The sequence below is a fragment of the Rhododendron vialii genome, chromosome 10a, assembly GCF_030253575.1.
Source record: "Rhododendron vialii isolate Sample 1 chromosome 10a, ASM3025357v1".
Taxonomy (NCBI): domain Eukaryota; kingdom Viridiplantae; phylum Streptophyta; class Magnoliopsida; order Ericales; family Ericaceae; genus Rhododendron; species Rhododendron vialii.
In genome coordinates, this window is record NC_080566.1 from 6950033 (window position 1) to 6970877 (window position 20845).

Genomic DNA, 20845 nt, shown 5'->3' on the forward strand with positions numbered 1-20845 from the left:
GCTCTTTACTAGGATTGGAACAAGCGAGGAACAAGTGACCATCATCAGAATGAACCTTAACAGCATGCACCCACCTACAACTGATTTGCCCGGAGGAAGAAAGACTAAGTCCCTCCTCTAGATGGAAAAAGAATGCTTCTAATGAGGTCCATCATTTTGACATGGCCTTAAATCTCAGGAAAATGATTTATTGGTCAACATGAGTTCGATTCTTTTCTGCAAGCAATTCGGAAACTACCCATGCAACCCCTACCCAAGAGTCATTTAACAACTGAAATCCAGTGAACTTGATCAATGCACTGATTCATTTGATGGAGACGCAATTCCCTTCATAGTTGTCTAGAATAATCAGTACCAAAAAATCGGTAGCGAAATTTCAGAGAAAGGCCAGTTTAGAGAGAGGTGAGAGCTTCTCTCTCTATAGAGGAGCGGCTACCTCGCCCTTCTTGGTTTTACTAGTACTAAGCAAGAAGAAAAACGCGTGTTCCAGGACCACGCTTTCAAAAAATCGCGGCCAGGTGTCAAAACATTCGTCCAAGAGTAATAAGACGCGGCGAAAAGTAATAAGATGCGGCCAAGACGTCCAAAAACAGACCATACACTAATCACGCTTTTACCAGTAGTAAGCAAGAAGAAAACGCGTCTATTGGAGTGGTAATAAAATTTTGAAAGGTTGTTTTGGATTTGCTTCTATAGCATTTGAAATGGAGGTAGGCTAAGTCTAATTTGAAGACCTAATTTTTTACCAAAAATCCGAAGTCACGGCCATGACGCACGACTTTGCAGTCATCTTGTTAAAGTTTGGGCCATGATACAAAAGTTTGCAGCCATCTTGTCAAAATTTGCGGCTGAAATTCCTTTATTAAAAAACCTCATGGAAGGCAAAGTGAAAGCTGTTGTTAACCTTCTAATAGTTGCTCCAAAAAGCACCAAACGCGCGCATTCCTTTGAAATTTTTTTATGTAAAGGGGGTAGAACCTCATGGAAGGAAAATTGAAAAAGCTGTTAAACCTTCCAATCCCATTCTAACAGAATTATTTGGTTCTGATTGGGGTTTTGTTTGGAAGAATAATACATTGTTTGGAAAATAAAATGGGTTTTGAATCAGATATGTATTTCTGCAATACAATGATGGATGTCAATGTGAACTGTCTGTTCACAGGTTATGCCTCTTAGGTGTTTTATGGAACGTCTAATAGTGATCTGGTCTCTTGGACTATGATGATTGCGGGTTATGTTTTTGAAGGAAATATATGTGGTGCTTTCGACTCGTTCCAAGAAATGAGAATGGATTTGGAACCCAGTAATACTGGCTAGCTATTACGACACTTAGTATTGTTCAAGCTGTTGTTGAGAGGGAGGATGGAGTTCAAGAACTACGGAGGTGTATGAACGACAACGATTTGATGAAGAAGCTGGGGTGGAGCTGCGTTGAAGCCAAAGGATCGATCCATGGTTTCATTTCAGGAAATTGATGACACGCTCAAATGCTTAATCTATGAACCACTGGATGTTATATGTAGGAATGCAATTACATTAAAGAGAAAAACAATGCTCCCGAGGTGCAATTCAAATGCACCTGAGGCACCCTACAAAATGAGAGAAAATAGGGTACACCCAGGGCGCGATTCAATTGTGCTTGAGTGGCATTACATATGTGTGTAATTCAGGATGTCTTATTATAGTGTTGATGTCAACTGTCTGTAGCCTTACACTTGATGCTTTTTAAGCCTTTTGTTTCTTTTCATTGAAAATCTGAAACTTGGTAATACATACATGTATGGTAACGATAGAAATTTTCAAGATCATGTTAACTTCACTTAAGATATTGTTTTCCAATTGTCATGTTGAATTGTGACTTTTGATTTGGCATCAATCATTGTATGACTCTGCAACTATTTTGCCACAACCATTGCCTGCATAACCTCTCTCCAATTTCAGACGCATTTATTTGACAGTTTGGCATTTTATTTTATTTTTGCTTCGCAAAAAATGATTTTATAAAAGCTTGATAAGGGTACATCTACGGGGAAGAAAATGTGGATAAGGAACATGTTGCTAATCCAAAAGAAAAAAATGCAAGAAGGGTACTGTATGTGAAGGTTCTTTGTTTTTCAAGCCAACGAGTGAAACATGGCGTTATGGTTTATCATGGATGGCCTAGTGGTGATTGCAGAAGGGTTGAACTTCTCTTAGCATGGGGTCTTGATTCGTTGTGTATTCTGATCCACCGTTCTTCTTGTTGAAATTCTTCCGTCTAAGCTTCTTGGTTCAGTTATCTGGTTTTGGATTATAGGGAGAGGCACCTCTGTGATTTGGGTTTCGAAAATCAAATCTACAAAAAAGCAAGGGAATGAAATCATATGGCTCTAGCTCTTTCTTTCCAACTATATAGTGTGTAGTATGTTTGATCCGCCTCATGAAAAATACAATCCAGTATGCAATAAGACTACGCTGAAGGATCTTTACCTTTAGTCTTGGAAGTGGCACCAGTGGATAACTCAGAGGAAAAGTTGTGAAGCAAATTACCAGTGCAAAGCCTACTCACTTCCGTTCCAAAGAAACAATTAAACACCAGTTTCCAGTCAGCCTTTGCAACTACAAACCAGTCGGTGGAGAATCCATCTAGAGCCTCAACCATCCATTGAGGAAGCATAATTTGTATTTGGAACTAGAATTATGGAGTTCATAGCTAAAACATTTTGCACTTTTGAGCATGTTGGCATGGAATTCAGTGGTTCATTACCTCAAACGAGAAAAAAGTGAATGTTCCCGAGGGGCAATTCAAATGCGCTAGAGGCACATTACGAAATGAGAGAAAATAGGATGCGCCCGGGGCACGTTCATTTGCTCCCAAGGCACATCACAAAAAGAGAGAAAATATGGATGGGCCCGGGAGCAACTTAAATGCGCCTGAGGCACATGTGATGCAGCGAAGTGAATGCTTTCTAGGAGAAAATAGGATGCGCCGGGGGCGCGTTAAATTGCTCCTGAGGCACATTACAAAAGGACAGAAATTGTGGATGCAGCAAAGTGAAAGCTCCCGGGGAGCAATTCTCAGGCGCATTACAAAATGATAGAAAATAGAATGCGCCCGGGGCACGTTCAATTGCGCCTGAGGCACATTACAAAAAGAGAGAAAATGTGGATGTGCCCGGGCGCAACTTATATGCGCTTGGGTCGCACCCGAATTGCGCCTCGGGAGCATGGGATGCAGCAAATATTTTTAATTTGTTTTTTTACTGAGTTTTTCTTGTCCGAATTGAGAAGAGACTAAAAAAAGGCAATCCTTTAAACATTATAAGGATTGTTAAAGCATAAGAGAGGCACAAGAAGCCCGTACAAAGTGAAACCGTGAGTTCCATCCATGAATACTTCATTGACATAATATTTTGATTTGCAGGTATATATATACATGATTCAAAAGTTTAGAAATGGTTGAAAAATGCAAGTAATATGTGGTTCTTGGACCTGGGGGCACTGTGCTCGTGCTTTTCATGGAGCTCTCTATCTTTGGCCTAAAAAAGTGATCAAAATTTTGTATTTTTGGGGTTCTTAAGATCATAACTACAAGAAAACTACTCACAAAATGAACTGATTGAGAGTTTTTCGTATTTTTGGGGTCGGTTTGTATTTTCTTTTGTGTAAGTTAAATTCATGAAAACCAAAACCATGTTACGAAACCTACAGTTCACAACTTGAGAACTACAGAGTTCAGAACAGACCCACCAAAACATACTGATAGGGAAAGAGACCTTAGCCCCACAATTAGACAGTTGACAAAATTATCAATTACACACATCTGCAGATGTCAAGCTAACTAATTAGTTCTAGGCGCAAAGTAGCAGAAACTATTGAACTTTGTTTGGGTGGGGTACGCCAGGTCAAGGCAATAGTGCAACACCAAGGCAACGCATGAGAGGCCGCCCCAGTAGCAAGCTACTATAGTGGGCCCTCCCTCTCAAAAATTTATTTAATTTAATAAAGAGTGAGCCGATGGCCGACATAACAGATACTACACTTGATCTTAGCCAAAAGGCCGAGAAAGGTATGTCTTCTCTTCTTGGGATGCCTATTTTATAGTCACATTTTCTCTCCTTGTTTTTCTGCTTAGTTGATGTGGGAAAAAACCCCCAAAGTAACAAACTAGGTTTTGCTGCTTTTGCACATATTCTGCTTGGTTTGTGCTGTCAGTTCTACTCGGTTGTTTGAAGCCTCTGAACACCTAGTGAGTCCTTGTGTCCACCATTTACATTATAACTGCTTAATCTATTGAGTATCAGATTGCTTGGGAAAAAAATTCCCCCTAGAAATTAGCCCTCTAGATATCTAAATTAGCCATCTAAATTGCCCAATAATGAGTTCAATATACAGCTCTGTATAGCTTAGAATGTGATTGAGTTGGTTCTGGCTTTAGGAAGTCTTTGCTATCCTTTGAGTTCTCTTTGTTTTTTTCTTAATCAAAAGCAACTTACGGAAACAAACTTGTAGTAAAGTTCATTGAGTGGACTCGTGCAGTGCATCGAGGATCAAAACCAAACACTCACACACAAATTGAGAGAAACTTAACTATTATTGGATCATACGCAATAACATTACAAAAAAAAAAAAAAAAAAACTCTCCGGAGAGCTCAACTCCGGCCCTCATGTTATCTCTCACCCACACCACGACTCTCGCCTTGGTTGAATCCTGATGATGAAACGGTTTATGATAATTTAATGAAGTGTGGAAAGCCCAATGAACCTTGTGAACACTCTTACAAAATGAACAAGTACCCTAGAACTAGGGATGTGAGCATCGAATGGAGCTTAGAATGTGTAAATGGGCACAAAAATGTACTTTAGCCTTTGTCGCTCCGATGATCTTTGAATCGGTCTTCCTTTGACGAACTTTTCATAAATAAACTTCATTATTTTAATTGTTTGTTTCCAAAATACTGTGAAAACCTTATTCATCATTATATAATTGGTTTTAATTTGATTTAAAATGAATACGATACAAGCGTTTTATTGAAATAATGTGTTTTTTGACCAACTGAGGGAAAAATGGACATGTATTTTGATGTACAATTATTTTTCATCGAAACTAATTCGGTAGGAAAGTAGAATGGACAAGTTTTATAATGGTTCAAACCATGAGCAAAGTGGAGTTCGGGAGTATCTGGGGCAAGTCCGCAAAGTTGGGACTTGTTGTGCCGTTTCAAGATGCGCCCGGGGCGCATTTAAAGGGGCTTTGGCGCGAAGGATTGCGCCTGGGCGCGAAGGAGACGCATTAATACTGCTCAAACTTTGCGTAATTGCCCCGGACACCCCCAAACTCCAATTTCTGCGTGGTTTGAACTGTTAGAAAGCTTGTCCAATTTACTTTCTATCCAAAGTAGTTTGGATAATAAATCATTTGTACATCAAAATAAGTGACTATTTTACCCTCAATGGGTCAAAATATGATTCATTCCGGTAGAACAGGTGTATGTTTCTCATTTTAAATTGGATAAAGACCCATTATACATCAATAATTAGTATTTCAAAGTACTAAAAGATGGCGGAATCCAACCATATATGGGAGTTGAACGTACAGTTTCTCTTTCCCCACATTAAACCAAGCGATATTCTTGCTTCTGATTGGTATTTTTTGTGGAAGAATAAATTAATCTGAATGATACATTGTTTGGCAACAACTATAACTATGCTTTGAATCAGAATAATTGATGTCTACGTGAAATGTTGGTGCATTAGTTATGCCTCTTGGATGTTTTATGAAAAACTGAATGTTTGTATCAGTAGTTCATTACATCAAAAAAGAAAAACTGAATGCTCCCAAGGTGCATTACAAAAAGAGGGAAAATAGGATGTGCCCGGGTAGCAATTCAATTGCGCCAGAGAAACATTAACATGAACCTATGGAACAACAGTTGTAGAGCCGGCTGGCCAAAAAGAAATTCTGGACGTGCCTGGCCGGTGCGCAACTTAAATGTGCCTTACTAAAGGAGCGGAAAGCAAGATGCACGCCTGGGGCGCAATTCAAATGCGCCTGAGGCGCATGTGATGCATCTTTTTGCAATGGTTTTTTTTAGTCCTAGTTATCCGGAGACTATAAAAGGCCAACCTTTAATAAGGATTTTTCAAGCAAAAGAGACACACATGAAACCAGTACGAAGGGCTTCCAAGAGTTCCGTCCATGAAGATTTCATTGAACAACTTGGATCCATCTCGAATCAATTACTTCATTGAGGATTTCATATAGAATGTAAAATTACTCATCATCAAATTATTTCTCATCATTGGTGGCATTCTTTTCAAGAATAATTCATTGAATAAATCGTTGTCAGTTTTTGGTTTTGTTCCAAACTCAAACATTCGTTTCACTTGTAGGTTTTCTTCAATTGGCTTGTCGTACTAATGCTCACACCATCGCACGGTTGATGGGCTGAAAGGGAGGGACACTTCCAAGTCCCAACTGTATCTAGTTTAACTTTCAATATCTATTCTTATACTTGTGTGTTGTACCTGTTGTTGTATCAATTAACCTTTTCTTTTTTTGCTAGCAAACGCGGAGGAGGAACCAATACCCGTGAAATTGGCTAGTTCACAGCATGCTTTAATCCGTGGAGTGGCCTGCAGAAGGAAGGTCTGCACTATTTTTCTTCTTTCATGCTCCACTTGTTGAACTCTATTAGGCTTTGTTTGGATCAAAGATCTTTGATGGGATATATCAAGGGGAATGGAATGATTGAGAAACCAAAGTTTAATGTCAGGGTTTTCACTTCATTTTTCCCTTTGCCTATTCCTCCTTAAATCCATCCAAGAAACCTTGACGCAAACACGTACAGCCTTGATGTGATTTAAACTTGGTTTGGATGGGGTGCACCAAGCCAAGGCGACACTCAAAAGACCCCAAGAGATATGTGGGCCTTCACCCTCATAAAATTAATTTAGTATCATGTCAGCTGATTGATGATCCACTTACAAACTAATAGGGAAAGACACCTTAGCCAACTAAATTGGTTCTTGACGCAAAGTAGCAAAAAACCTTGAACTTGGTTTGGGTAGGGTGCACCAGGCCAAGGTAGGAGTGCAACACCAAGGCGACACATGAGATTTTTGGGCCAACAAAAACATTCTTAAATGTTTTTTTTTTTGTTGTTGAGATTTTTTCAATGGGTTTTGGCTTAAAATGAGGTGGGCCAGCTGGTAAGCTCAATTTAGTCCACTAAGTCCAAGAGGCCCACTTCAAAACCCAAATTCCTCATTAGAAGACCCACGCTTTGGCCACGATGGAGGGTATACTAGTCCCGCTTTCAGAAATTGCGGCCAAGTGTCAAAACAAGCTGCCAATGTAATAAGAAGCGGCCAAGTGTAATAAAATGCGGCCAAGAGTAATAACAAGCGGCCAAGTGTCAAAACAAGCGGCCAGGAGTAATAACAAGCGGCCAAGAGTAATAAGAAGCGGCCAAGTGTAATAAGAAGTGGCCAACAGTAATAAGACGCGGCCAACAGTAATAACAAGCGGCCAGGAGTAATAAGACGCGGCCAAGTGTCAAAACAAGCGGTTAGGAGTAATAAGACGCGGCCAAGAGTAATAAGACGCGGCCAACAGTAATAACAAGCGGCCAAGTGTCAAAACAAGCGGCCAGAAGTAAAACGATGCGGCCAAGTATAATAAAGCACGGCCAAGATATTCGAAAAAAGATCATACACTAAAACGTATGTTCCGTAACCACGCTTTAAAAAATTGCGGCCATATGTCGAAACATGCTGCCAGGAGTAATAAGATGCGGCCAAGATGTCCGAAAACATATCATACGTACACCAATCACGCTTTTACCAGTAGTAAGCAAGAAAAAAATGCATGAATGACAACGATTTGAGCTTCGTACTTTGTACTGTTCAAGCTATTGTTGAGAGGTGGGATGGAGTTGAAGAACTACGGAGATGTATGACTGACAATGATTAGTAAAGAAGCCAAGAAGGAGCTGCGTTGAAGCCGAAGGTTTGATTCTTGGTTTTGCTTCTGAAGATCGATCACACCCTCAAATGCCGGAAATCTATGAGCCCGGCTGTGGATGTCATATGTAGGAATGAAATTGTTCTGTTTCGTTTTGAAAGTGCCTCAAGGCCCAAATTTTTTGTTCAAGATTTTTCTCATATACAAATAAATATGGGCTAACACAAGAACCATTGAACTATGGAGTTTTTTTTTTTGTTGATCCCGATTTATGGAGTCCACAATTAGATTTTGCACTTTTGAGCATGTTGACATGGAATTCAGTAGTTCATTACATCAAAAGAGAAAAAAATGAATGCTCCCGAGTAGCAATTCAAATTGCGCCTGAGGCACATTACAAGAAGAGAGAAAATGTGGATGCGCCCAGGCGCAACTTAAATACACTTGAGGCACACTCGAATTGCGCCTGAGGGCATGTGATGCAACAAATATTTTTAATTTGTTTTTTTACCTCACTTTTTCTAGTCCGAATTGGCAGGAGACTAAAAAAAGATAATCCTTTAAATATTGTAAGAATTGTTAAAGCATAAGAGAGATACAAGAAGCCCGTATGAAGTATTTTCAGCTTCTGGGGAGAATGGTAATCGTTTTCAAGGCAAAAATTGCATGGTTTTGCTACTGAAAATGGACTTTATCACTGTGTTCTCCAAACTTCATTCCTTAGATTCTTATGCAAAGTGCGGGTACATGGATAGAACAGCTCAAATTGTTTAGACAAATTCTCTTTAAGAATAGCACCACTAGTTTCAGAATCATACTCAAAATGCCCTCCATTTTGAGAATGCCATAGAACTATTCCGGCAAATGGGCAATGGAAATTTAGAACCAGCGACTGATATCTTTTTTTTTCTTTCTTTTGACAAGTTTTGTGGCTGTTATCTCATCTTTAAATGCCTCATCGTTGTGTGTACTAATATTGGCGGCTTGAAACTCGGGCTGATAGAATGATAAATAGTGCACTCGTGACATGGACATCGGTTATTGAGGGTTGTGGAACCCTTGGGCTAGGTTTCGAAGCCCTGCAAATTGTTCGTCAAATGGTGGAAAAAGGACTGGAGCATAAAAGTAATGACCTTCTTGAGCTTATTATCTACTTGTAGCCACTCTTGGCCTTCCTTCTAAGTGAAGGCTGTAGAGTCTTTTATGCCATGAAATGGAGATTCGGAATGGAACCCGATCTAAATCATTACACTTGTATCGTGGATTTGTTGAGTCGTTCTGGGAAGCTCAACGAGGCTTTCGATATGGTTATGAAACTAGTGGCTTTTCTATGAGGTAGTATTTAGGGAGCGCTGTTAGCAGCCTATAGAGTTCAATAGGAACAAAAAAATAGGGGAATATGCAGCTGAAGGCTCTTGGATTTGGAACCCAATAATGCTTGCTATTACACTTAGTAATGTTCAAGAAGTTGTTTACATTTGATGCTTTTTAAGCCTTTTGTTTCTTTTCACTGAAAATCTGAAACTTGGTAATACCTACATGTATGGTAACTATAGAAGTTTTCAAGATCATGTTTTTGCTGACCTTAAAGTTTTCAAGATCATGTTAGCTACACTTAAGCTATTGTTTGCCAATTGTCATGTTGGATTGTGACTTTTGATTTCCCATGAAATCAATATAAAAATTGCATCAACCATTGTCTGGTTCTGCAACTATTTTGCCACAACCATTGCCTGCATGACTTCTCTCCGATTTCAAACGTATTAATTTATTTGATAGTTTGCATAGTTCTTTTCTTGCTTGGCAAAAGATGATTTTATAAAAGCTCGATTTTATAAAAGCTCGTTTACAAATGCCGTTGTGTTACAACTTATTGTCATGCTTTCAACTATCTTTTCCTTCAACAATATCAGCTGATTAATGATCCACTTACGTCCTCCCCCAGTGACACAGAGTGAATTTGTATTTGGAACCAGAATTATGGAGTTCACAGTTAAAACATTTTGCCACTTTCGAGCATGTTGGCTTGTTATTCAGTGGTTCATTACATTGAAAGAGAAAAAAGTAAATGCTCCCGAGATGCAATTTCAAATGCGCCTGCGGCACATTATGAAAGGAGAGAAAATAGGACGCACCCGAGGCACATTACAAAAAGAGAGAAAACGTGGATGCGCCAGGGGCACATTGCGCCTGGGGTGCATGTGATGCAGCAAATTTTTCTAATTTGTTTCTTACTGAGTTTTTCTAGTCTAAATTGGCAGGCGACTAAAAAAATGCAATCCTTTGAACATTATAAGGAGTATAACTGCATAAGAAGGGGACAAGAAGCCCGTACGAAGTGATTCAATGAGTTCCATTTATGAAGATTTCATTGACATACGTTTTGATTCTCAGATATACATGATTCATAATTTGTTCTTCAATACTTTGCAAGTTGTGTAGGAGATCACGGACCCCATAGTTTCCGAACTTTATAAGGATTGTTAAATCAGTTTCAGTTTTATTGATAATCCCAAATCATCCAAGTTTATCCATGCTTATCCTAAACATGTATGCATGATTGATGTAGAAGCATTTCTTATGCTAGACTATGGTGTGACAGGGTGATAAATAGAGAAATTGTGACACGGAAATCAATAATCGGGGGCAGTGGAGCACATGGGCTAGGTTTCGAAACCCTGTAAAATTTTCATCAAATGGCGGAAGAAGGTATGGAGCCGAATAGTATGACCTTCGATCTTGAGCTTATTATCCGCTTGTAGCAACTCTAGCCTTCTAATTGAAGGATGTAGAGTCTTTTATGCCATGAGGATTGGAGGTTGAGATTTTGGGCGTAGCCTATTAAACGACTCGAACCCAACATAAAGTTGGAGGGGCCAGGTTGACAACTTTTTAACTCCAACACGAATATGGTACAATTTGACGAATATGGTATACTTTTTGGGTAAGTTAAATTCATGAAAACCAAAGCCAAGTTACAAAAACTACAGAGTACACAACTTGAAAGAGACCTTAGCCCCGCAATTAAACAATTACACACATTTGCATATGTCAAGTCAACTAATTTGGTTCTAGACACGAAGTAGCAAAAGCTTTTGAACTTGATTTGGGTGGGGTGCGCCAGGTCAAGGCAATAGTGCAACACCAAGGCAACGCATGAGAGACCCCAGTAGCTTGCTAATGTAGTGGGTCCTCCCCTCAAAAAATTAATTTAATAAGAAGTGAGCCGATAGCCCACATATAACATATCAGTATATGGTCATGTTTTCTCTTCTCGTTTTTCTGCTTAGTCAATGTGGGAAACAAACCCCAAAGTAACACACTGGTTTTTTTCTGCTTTTTCACATATTTTGCTTGGTTTGTGCCATCAGCCCAACTCGGTTGTTTGAAGCCTCTGAGCACCTTGTGAATCCGTGTGTCTAACTGCTAAATTTATTGAGTATCAAATTGCTTAATATAAAAAATAAAAAAAATAAAAAAAACCCCTCTAAATTGGCCATGTAGATAGCTGGTTTCCCATCCTTTATTAGGGGTCAAGGTTGAACGTCTTGCTACTCTCTTTTTCTCCTTTCCCCTAAAACATGGGGATCAAGATATTTCGATAAAGAGTGCTATCGTTTGCACAGATTGTACTAATCCTTATTTCGAAAAGAGCAAGAAAAATTGATTTATTTAAAGTGTGAGCTGTGATCGCGGATTTGAAGCAAATGTTTCTACAATTTGTTATCCAAAGGTACGTACGCATTATTAATAATTACAGTAAAATTTATTTTTCATATCTCATCTTCTTTTTAACGTTGGAAGAATTGGATTCTCTGAATTACAGACAACCGAGTGACACTCTCTGCATTGGGAGTGATTCTCCATAAATTACATGTGGGTATTCGATATAGAATTGGGTTGGTACTGTGCAGTACCGTGCTGCGCACTTTCGAGCCATTGGATCACGCATCCGACGGCTCAGATGCAATCAACAATCGAGAGTCATTCATTGCCGAGACGAGATTCGAGCCATCGGATGCACGATTCAATAACTCAGAGGTGCACAGCACAGTGCTGCGCATACCACTACCAACACCATCCCCCTCCATTGTCTACGGGGTATGCAAATAGCTGGGGAATATGGAAGGGAGAAAAAGGAACAGAAAAACGACTTTGAGATTAAATAACTCCTTCATCTCCTTTTGAGAACAAAACAAAAAACTTACTCGAAACTTCTTCAAGGTTGGGTTCTAAGTACTAGCTTCTTGTGCCTCTCTTTATGCTTGAACAACCCTTGGAATTGTTGGGATTATTTCCCTAAATCAATTCCACACGCAAACGGAAGCGTAATCGAAAAAATTAAAACACGCAATAAACAAGGAAACAACAGACAAGAAATACGTGGTTCCCCAAACTAGGGTATATGTCCACGGGAGGGAGAGATAATCCACTATACGAAAAATAAGAGATTACAATGTGAGATGAAAAACTCTCCTCGAGCTCCTAACACTTGGCTCACTATGTTTTTCACTCACCCTCAACATCTCTATTTTTCCTCACATTACTCTCCTCTCACCTCACAGCCGGCTTACTCGGCAACTCCCGAAGGAGCTGTCCATTAACAGGAATCACTTCGTACAGACTTCTTGTGCCTCTCTTATGCTTTAACAATCCTTATTATGTTTAAAGGATTGTCTTTTTAGTCTCCTGCCAATTCGGACAAGAAAAACTCAATAAAAAATAAATAAAAAAAATATGCTGCAGCACATGCGCCAAAGGCACAATTCGAGTGCGGCCCAGATGCATTTAAGTTGCGTCTGGGCGCATCCATACTTTCTCTGATTTTGCAATGCGCCTTAGGTGCATTTGAATTGCTCATCGGGAGCATTTAGGTTTTTCTCTTTTGATGTAATGAACCACTGAATTCCTTGCCAGCGTGCTCAAAAGTGCAAAATGTTCTCACTGTGAACTTCGTAACTCTGGATCAAACAAAAAACAAAAACTTCATCATTGGTTCATCTGTTAGCCCATATATTATTTGGCTATACAAATCATTGTACTCAACGAAATGTATATTAGAAAAGCTTTGGGGTGGTTTAGGCAAGGGGAACTGCGCTCCTCTTATGAACGATACATGGCCTTTTGAACCAAGTTAGATGATGTTATTTTCTCAAAATACAAGGATCGATCTTTAAGTACACTTTTTTGCCGTGAAACAGAACCACCGAACTGATTATTGCCCAACACTCAAATACTATGAGAAATATATGATCACGATGTGTAGACTCAGAGAAATATATGATCACGATGTGTAGATAATTACCAGAACCGAAAAAACTACAATACACATCATCATATACGAATTTTGTGGCTGATTTTTATGACTTTTTCTTGCTCACTTTATTAGTTTTTGTGGCTCATCTTACGAAAGTGTGTACGGTACACCTTTATGAATTTTGTGGCTTACTTTTATGAATTTTGGTGGCCCAATATATGAGATTTTATGGTTTATATTTGAATTTTTGTGGTGTTGAATACAAAAAACTCTCTTGAGGAGCACCCCTCTGAGCTCGACTCCCTCAAGTTATCTCTCACCCTTACCACAAATCATGCCATGGGTGAATTCTGATAATGAAACGGTTTTTGAGTGTTTAATGAAGTTTTGGGAGCCCAATGAATCTTGTGGCCGGGCTCTCTTACAGAATGAACAAATACCATAGATCTAGGGATGTGGGCATCAAATGGAACTTAGAATGTGTAAATGAGCGCGAAAACATACTTTAGCCTTTGTCGCTCTGATGATCTTTGAATCAGTCTCCCTTTGACAACCTTTTCATAAATAAAAACTTCATTATTTTAATTGTTCATTTCCAACATGTTTTAATAAAGTGAAAGCCTTATTTTTTATTATATAATTGGTCTTAATCCGATTCAAAATTAGAACAATACGAGCGTTTTATCGAAATAATTTTTTTCCCGACCAATTGAGGGTAAAATGGTCAACTATTTTGATGTACAAATTAATTTTCATCGAAACCACTTCGTTAGGAAAGTAGATTGGACAAGCTTTCTAACGGTTCAAACCACGAGCAAATTGGAGTTCGGGAGTGTCTGGGGCAAGTCCGCAAAGTTGGGACTTCTTGTGGCATTTCAAGATGCGCCTGGGCACGAAGGATTGCGCCTGCGACGCATTAATGCTGCTCAAACTTTGCGAACTTGCCCCGGACAGCCCCGAACTCTAATTTGTGCGTGGTTTGAACCGTTAGAAAGTTTGTCCAATTTACTTTCTATCCAAAAAAGTTTGGATAAAAAATCATTTGTACATCAAAAGAAGTGACCATTTTACCCTCAATGGGTCAAAATATGATTCATTCCAGTAAAAAGCGTGTATGTTTCTCATTTTAAGTTGGATCAAGACCCATTGTATATGAATAAATAGAGATTTTAAAGTACTTAAAGATGGCGGAATCCAACCATAAAAAAATTTGCTTTTTGTTAATGAAAATTGGATAGAAACAAGACAACTAAAAAAATCGTCGAAGCCCATGAACACCTCATGAATTCGTGTATCCCAATTACATTGTAGTAACTGCAGTAAGATGTCTTAGAATAAACACACACACCCCCCCCCCCCCCCCCCCCCCCCCCCTAAATTTGCCCTCTAGACAGATGGTTTCCCAACCTTTATTAGGGGTCAAGGTTGAACGTCTTTCTTCCTTCCCTTAAAACATGATGATCAAGATATTTCAATAATGAGCGCTATATCATTCCTCGGACGAGAAGCCTAGCTAGGTGTTCGACCATGGTTAAATAATCCCTCTGAGCTAGACTCCCTCAAGTTTTCTCTCACCCTCACTTTAGCCTGAGACGCATTAATGGTGCTCAAACTTTGCGGACTTGCCCCAGACACCCCCGAACTCCAATTTGTGCGTGGTTTGAACCGTGAGAAAGCTTGTCCAATTTACTTTCTGTCCAAAGTAGTTTGGATAAAAACTCATTTGTACATCAAAAGAAGTGACCATTTTACTCTCGATAGGTCAAAATATGATTCATTCCGGTAAAACGCTTGTATGTTTCTTATTTTAAGTCTGATCAAGACCCATTGTATATGAATAAATAGAGATTTTAAAGTACTTAAAGATGGAGGAATCCAGCTAAAAAAAAAATTGCGTTTTGTTAATGAAAACTGGATAGAAACATGACAACTACCTCATGAATCCGTGTATCCCAATTACATTGTAGTAACTGCAGTAAGATGTCTTAGAATAAACCGCGCCCCCCCCCCCCCCCCCCCCTAAATTTGCCCTCTAGACAGATGGTTTCCCAACCTTTATTAGGGGTCAAGGTTGAACGTCTTTCTTCCTTCCTTTAAAACATGATGATTAAGATATTTCAATAATAAGCGCTATATCATTCCTCGGACGAGAAGCCTGGCTAGGTGTTCGACCATGGTTAAATACTTTCTCAAGTTCTCTCTTTCAGTAACCGTCTACCGTGTGAGAGGAACAAAATAATTTTCTAGGAAAAGTTTCTAGACATAGAGTGCCTAACCAGCAGAAACCTTGTTGACATCAAATCCTGTATGACTCATGGTCGTGCAGTGAGTCAAGGATCAAAATCAAACACTCATACACAAATTGAGAGAAACTTAACTATTATAGGATCATACGCAATAACATTACGAAAAACTCTCTTGAGGAGCATCCCTCTGAGCTAGACTCCCTTAGGTTTTCTCTCACCCTCACTTTAGCCTGAGACGCATTAATGGTGCTCAAACTTTGCGGACTTGCCCCAGACACCCCCGAACTCAAATTTGCGTGTGGTTTGGACCGTTAGAAAGCTTGTCCAATTTACTTTCTATCCAAAGTAGTTTGGATAAAAAAATCATTGGTACATTAAAAGAAGTGACCATTTTACCCTCAATGGGTCAAAATATGATTCATTCCGGTAAAACATGTGTATGTTTTCTATTTTAAGTCTGATCAAGACCCATTGTATATGAATAAATAGAGATTTTAAAGTACTTAAAGATGGCGGAATCCAGCCATAAAAAAATTTGTGTTTTGTTAATGAAAACTGGATAGAAACAAGAGAACTACAAAAATCGCCGAAGCCTATGAACTCCTCGTGAATCCGTGTATCCTAATTACATTGTAGTAACTGCTAAATTTATTGAGTATCAGATTGCTTAGGATAAACCCCCCCCCCCCCCCCCCCCCCCCTTCTTCTAAATTTGCCCTCTAGATTAATGGTTTCCCAACCTTTATTAGGCGTCAAGGTTGAACGTCTTTCTTCTTTCCCTGAAAACATGATGATCAAGATATTTCGATATTGAGCGCTATATCATTCCTCGGACGAGAAGCCTGGCTAGGTGTTCGACCATGGCTAAATACTTTCTCAAGTTCTCTCTTTTAGTAGCAGTCTACCGTGTGAGAGGAACAAAATAATTTTCTAGGGAAAGTCTCTAGACATAGAGAGCCTAACCTGCAAAAACCTTGTTGACATCAAATCCTGTTTATCCCATGGTCGTGCAGGTCATCGAGGATCAAAACCAAACAATCACACACAAATTGAGAGAAACTTAACTATTATAGGATCATACGCAATAACATTACGAAAAACTCTCTTGAGGAGCACCCCTCTAAGCACGACTCCCTCATGTTTTCTCTCACCCTCGCCACAAGTCTTGCCTTGGGTGAATCCTGATGAAACGGTTTTTGATTATTTAATGAAGTGTGGTGAGCCCAATGAATCTTGTGGCTGGGCAATCTTACAGCATGAATGAATACCCTAGAACTGGGGATGTGGGCATCAAATGGAACTTAGACAGAGTAAATGGGCACGAAAACATACTTTAGCCTTTGTCGCTCTGATGATCTTTGAATCACTCTCCCTTTGAAAACCTTTACATAAATAAAACATTATTATTTTAATTGTTCGTTTCCATCATGTTTTAATACAGTGAAGGCCTTATTTATTGTTATATAATTTGTCTTAATCCGATTCAAAATGAAAACAATACGAGCGTTTTATTTAAATAATTTTTTCCGACCAATTGAGGATAAATGGTCATGTATTTTGATGTACAAATTAATTTTCATCGAAACCAATTCGGAAGGCAAGTAGATTGGACAAGCTTTCTAACGGTTCAAACCACGAGCGAATTGAAGTTCGGGAGTATATATCCGGGGCAAGTCCGCAAATTTGGGACTCGTTGTATCATTTAAAGATGCGCCCGGGGCGCATTTAAATGCGCCTAGGCGCGAAGGATTGGCCTGAGACGCATTAATGCTGCTCAAACTTTGCGGCCTTGCCCCGAACACCCCCAAACTCCAATTTGCGCGTGGTTTGAACCGTTAGAAAGCTTGTCCAATTACTTTCTATCCAATGTTGTTTGGATAAAAAATCATTTGTACGTCAAATGAAGTGACCATTTTACCCTCGATGAGCCAAAATATGATTCATTCCTGTAAAATGAGTGTATGTTTCTCATTTTAAGTTGGATCAAGACCCATCGTATATGAATAAATAGAGATTTTAATGTACTACAAGATGGCAGAATCTAGGCATAAAAAATTTGCTTAAGTGTGTCTCAGTGTTTATAGAGTATCCAAACTTCATCAAAGCATATGAAAAACCATTTCATCACCGACATTCTCCCAAAGTTGGGCTTAAATATTTTTAAATTCAAATTTGGGAGTCTTGCTAAAACTACCAACACAACAAAAATTGAGAATATTTCCAAACGAGAAGACGTAAAAGGATTAACAGTATTTTCTATATGTCATTCTACTGCCACCACATTACAACTATGATCTTTAGTGCCGCCACAACGGATTTCTAACATTCTCTATTCAGGAAAATATTCTTAATCCAAAGACATTGATAAAGTGATGGTGGTGTAGTAGGAGAAAAAGTAGTAGAAAACGACTTTGAGATTAAATAGCTCCGTCATCTCCTTTTGAGAACAACACAAAACGAAAAACAAAACACTTGCTCGAACTTCTTCAAGGTTTCATTGTGTAATTATCTGCACATCGTGATCATATATTTCTCAGATTATTTGGGTGTTGGGCAATAATTGGTTCATAAAGTTTCGCTTCACTCTAAAAAAAGGACTTAAAGATCGTTGTATTTTGAGGAAATAACATCATCCAACCATGTTTAAAAGGAGGTGTATGGTTCATAATTATGGGAGAGCGCGGTTCCGCGTGCCTCAAACACACCACAGGCTTTTCGAAGATATTTTGGTTTACTGTTTGATTACTTTTACTGGTGTCATTATGCAATTCTTCTAGCATAAAATCCTACATAATCTCACATAGAATATAAAATTTTGAACCGTACCAAATTGGACAGGCAATCAAAAAAAATACCAAATTGGACATGACATGTTGATGCACCCGGGCGCAACTTAAATGCGTTGGGGCACACTCGAATGGCACCTGAGGCGCATGTGATGCCGCAAATATTTTTAATTTGTTTTTATACTGAGTTTTAGACAGTAAATAGTTGACACATCTGCAGATGTCAAGCCAACTTATTTGGTTCTAGACATGAAGTAGCAGAATCCTTTGAACTTGGTTTGGGTGGGGTGCGCCAAGCCAAGGCAATAGTGCAACACCAAGGCGACGCATGAGAGACCCAAGTAAACGTACTGTAGTGGGCCTTCCCCCTCAAAAAATTAATTTAATAAAGAGTGATCCAATGGCCCACATATCAGATATTAAACAAATAAGAACAAATACTACACTGGATCTTAGCCAAAAAGCCGAGAAAGGTATGTCTTCTTTTCTCTTGGGTTGCTTATTTCATAGTCGTGTTTTCTCTCCTCGTTATTCTGCATAGTTGATGTGGGAAACAAACCCCGAAATTGCAAACTCGGTTTTGCTCTACTTGGTTTGTGCCATCAGTTCGACTCGGTTTTTTGAAGCCTATGAGCACCTTGTGAATCCATGTATCCTAGTTACATTGTAGTAACTGATGAATTTATTGAGTATCAGATTGGTTAGGATAAATCCCCCCCCCCCCCCCCCCCCCCCCCCCCCCCCCTTCTACATGCGCCTGGGGCGCACTCGAATGGCACCTGAGGCGAATGTGATGCAGCAAATATTTTTAATTTGTTTTTTTATTGAGTTTTTCTAGTCCGAATTGGGAAGAGACTAAAAAAAGGCAATCCTTTAAACATTAAAAGGATCACTAAGCATAAGAGGCACAAGAAGCCTGTACGAAGTGATTCCATGAGTTCCATCCATGAAGATTTCATTGACATATGTTTTGATTCAAAAGTTTAGAAATGGTTGAAATATGCAAGTAATATGTGTTTCTTGGATCTGGGGGCACTGTGCTCGTGATTTTCATGAAGCTCTCTATCTTTGGCCAAAAAAGTGATCAAAATTTTGTATTTTTTGGGTTCTAAAGATCATAACTACAAGAAAACTACTTAAAAAATGAACTGACTGAGAGTTTTTCGTATTTTTTGGGTCGGTTTGTATTGTTTTTGGGTAAGTTAAATTCATGAAAACCAGAGTTCACAACTTGAAAACAACAGAGTTCAGAACAGACCCACCAAAACAAGCTGTAAAAAATTGGTCTTAGGTTCATTATGTGAATTTCATAAGCCCCACAAATCCACCTATTAATTTTGTAAGGTGTCAAGTCCAATTTACGAAGTTCGAACAGTCCACTCTCTAGGGTAGGGGGTAGGGTAGGGTACCCTAGGGTTTAGGCACTTTCATAAGATTTTAGGGTGCACTTTCTTATTATAGGATAGGGTACCTATTCTTAACAATTTGTTATGCAAAGGTGCGTACCTATTTTTAACAATTCCTAAAATTTATTTTAAATATCTCATCTTCTTATTACTGTTGGAAGATCTGAATTAGAGGAAACCAAGTGATCTAAAGCTGTTTGAAATTAACTATTATTGAGAAATGGTTTGGGATTCTGTCCTATGATTCTGGAGAAGATCATTCCTCGGATGAAAATTAAGCCTCATGTCCTCTTGGAGAAGACTACCCAATAATGAGTTCAATAAGCAACTTTTGTTCCCTTTGTTCTGCTTTTAATACTGTGAAAACCTTATTCATCATTATATAATTGGCTTTAATTTGACGAGTTTTTAAATATTCATCCTTAGACCTTATCTCACGTAAGTATTCATTCTGGTCATTTTGAACGATTATGTTTTCATCCTTCCAAATGGTGAATTACCTATCTTACCCTTTTTAATAAAATATTCATATGTATGTGTATATTGACTTCCTAAATTAGTGCCCATTTCCTAATTTAATGAGATTCAACCATTTCAATAGTTCCTAAATTAATGGGATTCATTGTTATCTATAATTAAGGACTTTTTAAAATATTTGGAGGAATTCAAATAGTGGGATTGATATTGTTTCTATATGTAACGAATTGCATCCAAAAGTCACATTGTAATCCAAACATCAAGTTCGTCATTCTAACTACAATCCTACAATTATGCAAGTTCGTTTAGTCCCTTCTCATGAATGTTCCTAATTTAAATCACAAAAACACCATGTACTATACATAATTCCACCATGAAATTGGTCTCATAAACATGACTGATTTAAAAAAATGAACCTCAAAAATATGAAATATTTCGTAACTCGGTCCAAGTACCCCACAAATTCATGGCGGATTCCATAATTCCACCAGGAAATTGATCTCCTAAATATGACATATTCCAAAAACATGAAATTGATTTCTTACACATGAGTGACAGAATACATCACGACGTATGCTTGATAAGATACCCCACGACGAAATACACCATGAAAAGAAATACAACATGAAATTTGCTTGATAGAATAAATAATCTACTTGATATAATGCACCATGATATTTGCTTGATAGAATATGTACACCATAAATCTGATTGATAAACAAAATACA

The 20845-nt window shown here is 38.6% G+C and overlaps 1 non-coding gene and 1 pseudogene across 1 annotated transcript; both read right to left on the bottom strand.

The window, feature by feature from the left end:
• Nucleotides 1-3869: 3869 nt before the first annotated feature.
• Nucleotides 3870-4052, bottom strand: LOC131305734 (U2 spliceosomal RNA; annotated as a pseudogene).
• Nucleotides 4053-18516: 14464 nt separating this feature from the next.
• LOC131305726 (U2 spliceosomal RNA) lies at nt 18517-18711 on the bottom strand. The gene has a single exon (XR_009193290.1). It is a non-coding gene; the product is annotated as a U2 spliceosomal RNA (small nuclear RNA).
• Between the last annotated feature and the right edge of the window lie 2134 nt (nt 18712-20845).